Raw genomic sequence first — 5,068 nt, forward strand, 5'->3', positions numbered from 1 at the left:
ACGTTACGGTACCGTCGGAACGTACGTACCGGACCGGGACGGACGGGGTCCGGCGACCGACGACTACGTACTCTAGTCTGCCCCCCCCCCCCCTCCTCCTCCATTCATCGAGAAAGAACGAGGCGAGAGGTCTGGAATTCCCTGCTTGTGGGAAAGTCAATGCTCTTTCCAGAGCACCGATAATCTGAATAATAAAGACCACCAGGGAAGGGTTGACCAATTAGGTCGGCAGGTCTGGAAGCGTCCTGGAAGAATGCTGCCCAGAGCGCTCCTATAAACAGGCCAATGGAAAACACTAATGGAGATTTTAGTGGGTGCAAGTCTCACCCTCAGTTCCGTTCTCGCGGACCGAGAGTATGCGTGGACATTTCCCTCGTCTTACAAAAAAAAGTTAGATTATACCCATAGTATAGGGTTAGAGTTAGATTATTATATATCTATTCCTATTCGTGGTCAATTACAACGTAGTCATTTGTAACTTGTGGTCAACCGCAACGTAGTCATTTGTATCACGTGGTCAATTGCAACGTGGCCATTTGCAACGTGACTAATTGCAATGTGGTCAATCACAACATATCAATTGGATGCCACTCGAATGTATATAGACGCATATACACGTATGTGTGATTCTGGTTTGCATGAATACATTTTCTTATGTTCAATGATGTGGAAAAATACAGAAGCGTAATCTATAGGCGATATAAGCGAGCCAATAATATAACTATTCTCATAGATACAACAGTGATCTATGGGAAAGATCTCTTGTGATTGGAACAATTACGTTTCCACGAGTTTTGCTTCATGAAAATATAAGAAAAGACATGTCGACGCAGCGCAATTGATGAAATTCTTGCGATTGGGCAGACATCGTTCTGCTAATTCCGCATTGCGCATACATTTCGCATCATTGGATCGCGCCATAATTCAATGAGAAATCATCGCAGACAATCAGAAATCATTTGAAAATTTGAAATCTGTATTTTTGAAATCTGTACAGTTGAAATCGGTATTTCAATTTGACTAATCCTTTATGGAGTTAAACACACAAATAGATATTCGTCAAATCTGAAAATTTTGTAAAAAAACTTTATAAAGGTTTATAGCGTGAAAAATTATAAAAAATGCGGTTTACTCGAAAGAGTGAATCTTTATCTTTAATTTGTTTTTTTATTAAACATTGTATGATTTTTTAAATCGAATTATTGAACATTGAAGAAAAAATGATCACTTTTGCTTCAATGTTGAGTAATTCGATATAAAAAAATTGTACAATGATCAATAAGAAAGCAAATTAAAGGTAAAATTTCTTTCTTTCGATTATTGCAAATCGCATTTTTGAGTGATTTTTACTTTATATTATAGACAATTATAAAATTTGTACAAACTTTCCAAATTTGACGGATATCCATTTATGTCTGTATAAATCCGTAAAGAATCAAAAGCAAAATAAGCAGGATCTTGGACTCTTCAGCGTTTTGATCTCGTATCTTACAAACTCGGCCACTGAACCATGAACTTCTTGCTATTCGTTTATAAAGAAAGTATCTATAACGTGTCTATAACGCAAAAAACGCATGAAAAATCATAAAGAATTAAATATCTAGTAAATTCTTGCGTTTTGACTTATACTATTTCGAATTAATGAGAGGGATATATTATAAATTTACTATTAATTTATTAAAACTTATAAGTTATTTAGAATTCTGCTTAAAAAAATGGATAGAACTGTATCAGATATTATACAAAATTTGATAACTTTATATAAAGATACAATTGTTATAATTATATCCGAAGCGTTGGCGGGACTTCATAATATTTCTATAACTAATAAATTCTATTTCTATAACTAAATAAAATTTATCTATTTTACTTCTTATATAAATATTATGATTCAACATTGACAAGTTTGTATCTTGATCAATATAATTTTAATTAAACATTCTATCTATTTGAATAAAGAATTAATAGAATTTTATCTAAAACATAATCAATACATTTTAATAGCAAATATTGTATTATGAAAACATTCAAATCTTATCCAATGATATTTCTACTAACCAATTTCTAATCTGAATTTTATCAGATAAATCTCATTAATCAATGCAATTGAAGCAAGTTTTTCTCATTAATTAGTAAATCACGGTGCATTCTGTGATTTCAATTCCATCATGTTGAAACATGATTTCAGGATACAGACTACTTCAAAAGACGATTTGAATAATGCTATTCATTTCATCATTATTTATTATTTTTCAATGAAAAAACTTGATTAAATAATATTATTAATGATAAGGGATCGAATCGATACAATTGAATCAAATTATCTTTATTAATTAGTAAATTATAGCTCGTGATACTGTGATTCCAATCCTATCACCTATTGAAATCGATTTCAGAATAGACGTTATTTCAAAGAACAATATGAAAAACACTTTTCACCATCTATCTTTTTCTACGGAAAGATCTGATTGAATAATTGTTCGTGATACAGGAACTGATCAAAACGATACAATTAAGTCAAGTTTCCCTTATTGATTAATAAATCATAATAATGCATCTCGATTTTGTGATTCCAATTCTATAATGTTGAAATCTGATTTCAGAATGAAAGTTATTTCAAAGAACGAAATGAAAAACACTATTCATCAACTATCATTTTTTAACAAAAAAATCTGGTTGAATAATTGTGGTATGGAATATAATCGAAACAAAACAATTAAATTAAGTTTTCTTTATTAATTAATAAATTATTATTCATCGTGATTCTGGGATTTTAATCCTATCATGTTGAAACCTAATTACAGGATTATAGAGATTATTTTAAGAAACGATAAATTATAATACGTTTCATCATCTATCGTTTTCTAATAGAAAAAAATTGATTGAATAATTATTCGCGACACGGGACCTGATTGAATCAATGCAATTGAAAAGTTTTCATTAGTAAATCATTCTTCTTTATGATTCTGTAATTCGATTCTTCGCCGGGGCGAATAAAATGCAATAGAAATGTTTAATTAACCATTGCATTATTCTATTTTATAATTTGTTAAATTTATTCAACTTGAAGACAAAGTCAAATTTAAGTTTACCCCGGAATTATTATTAACCTACAATTTATTAAGTTTCCGTTACTTTGTATAATATAATAATTCAGTCAAATATTAAAATTATTCTATTCAATTCTTTTATACGATTGAAAGTACTTGCAGGTTTTCATAAAGATCTTTATAAAGATCTCATAAAGTTCTCATAAAGATCTTTATTTAACAATAAAGTTACGTTCGTTTTAAAGATCAACTTTATAAATGTGCTTATTATACCGCTCCACCATTGAATTATCTTATAATTAATCAGTTCAATGTTTGTGATAATTTGATCTTCTATAAGATTATCGAATCATATATGAAGTTTTCATCTTGATTAAAAGAGAAGAATTTGTTTCTTAAAACTTTTTAAAAATGCTATGTACCATCCTAACACATACTTACTGTACTATAATAATCCCATATATTATTGACTACATAAATTTATCTCGACAAGGAGAAATGGGTAAAAAAGTTATTAGTTTCTAACTTCGTATTTTTAATTCAATCAGTAAATACATATATATTAATTTAGCCAGTTTGCCTGATATTATTATTGTTTCATAAAATAAAGTTAAATAAAGATTGAGATTACAATTCAAGAAAAGCTAGGCTTCAATTTGAATTTATCGTAACGGTCGGGAAATTATTTTATCCTTGTTTTGCACCGAAAATTAAATAAAAATAATGTTCGCGAACGTCGTTTAGTGAAACGCAGACCGAGCTGTATAATGATAATATTTTATTTCGTATCACGTCAATGGTGAAAGACTAAGGTAACATGTTGCAGATTCCTAATTTTTGATAGTTTACATTGAAAAAACAGTTTGATAACAGTTACAAAATTTTTGTTATTAAAAAAAATAGATTCACTAAATTAAATGTTTTACTCAATATAACATAATTTTATCCTTACAAAAATTTATCATCAAATAAACTTTGGTAATACTAATTGTTTGTGATACTAAATTTTTATAAGGATAAAATTATGTTTGGTCGTATTAAAGAAAAATAATATTTATTTTTAATTAAATCATATATGAATCAACTGATTATAAGCCTTATTTAGCCTAGAAATTTTAACAAATAATTCATTTATTTGATTTTGAGTCGTGCTTTGTTCAATCGACAAAACATTTTTTAAGATAATACAAAAGTTATTGTTATATTTAAAAATTGAAGTTGATAAATCTATGGTTGTTTCAAAAAAATATTTTATTATATTTAATCGTTCGATTGAAAATATACAATTTTATAAGTTTTATTTAGTTGAAGGAAATACGAACAGTTGATGTTACGAACAATGATGTGATATTTAATCATTTCTTTAGAGAAAAATAATATTTCAATTAAATAATGTATGAATCAAACGAATTTTTATTTAACCTAGAAATTATTAATAATAAATAATTAATTTAGTTAATTTCGAATAGCATTTGGTTCATTCACCAAAAAGTTTTGGTAAAACAAAGCTAAATGGTTTGATTGAAAATACACAATATTTATCAATTCTCTCGGCATTGTTTAGTCAATTTGATAATTCGAATTTAAACAAATATATTACGGAAAGTAACTAAATGCGATGCAAAATTAAATAAATTCTACTAGTATTTTTAACAAAATAATTTAGTTGAGTCAGTTTAGTCATTTCAACTTAGATTGACATAAATAAACTATATAGTCACAAGTGCAACTAAATAATAGTTGAATGAACATTGGATAAATCAACCATAAAAATTTTATCCGTATAATCAATTCTTTTTTTTAGTGCATGTAAATATAAATTCACACCGAAATATTTATTTTAAATAATAAGATCATCTTTGATCGTATATAGAATTTTTTTTACTTAATTGATGAAAAATTTATTTATCTAATTAAAGAAATTTTTTATACGATTTAACGTATATATTGTATGTACACACACACACACACACACACACACACACACACACACACACACACACACACACACACACACA

Source organism: Atta cephalotes (assembly GCF_000143395.1).
Source record: "Atta cephalotes unplaced genomic scaffold scaffold00029, whole genome shotgun sequence".
NCBI lineage: Eukaryota > Metazoa > Arthropoda > Insecta > Hymenoptera > Formicidae > Atta > Atta cephalotes.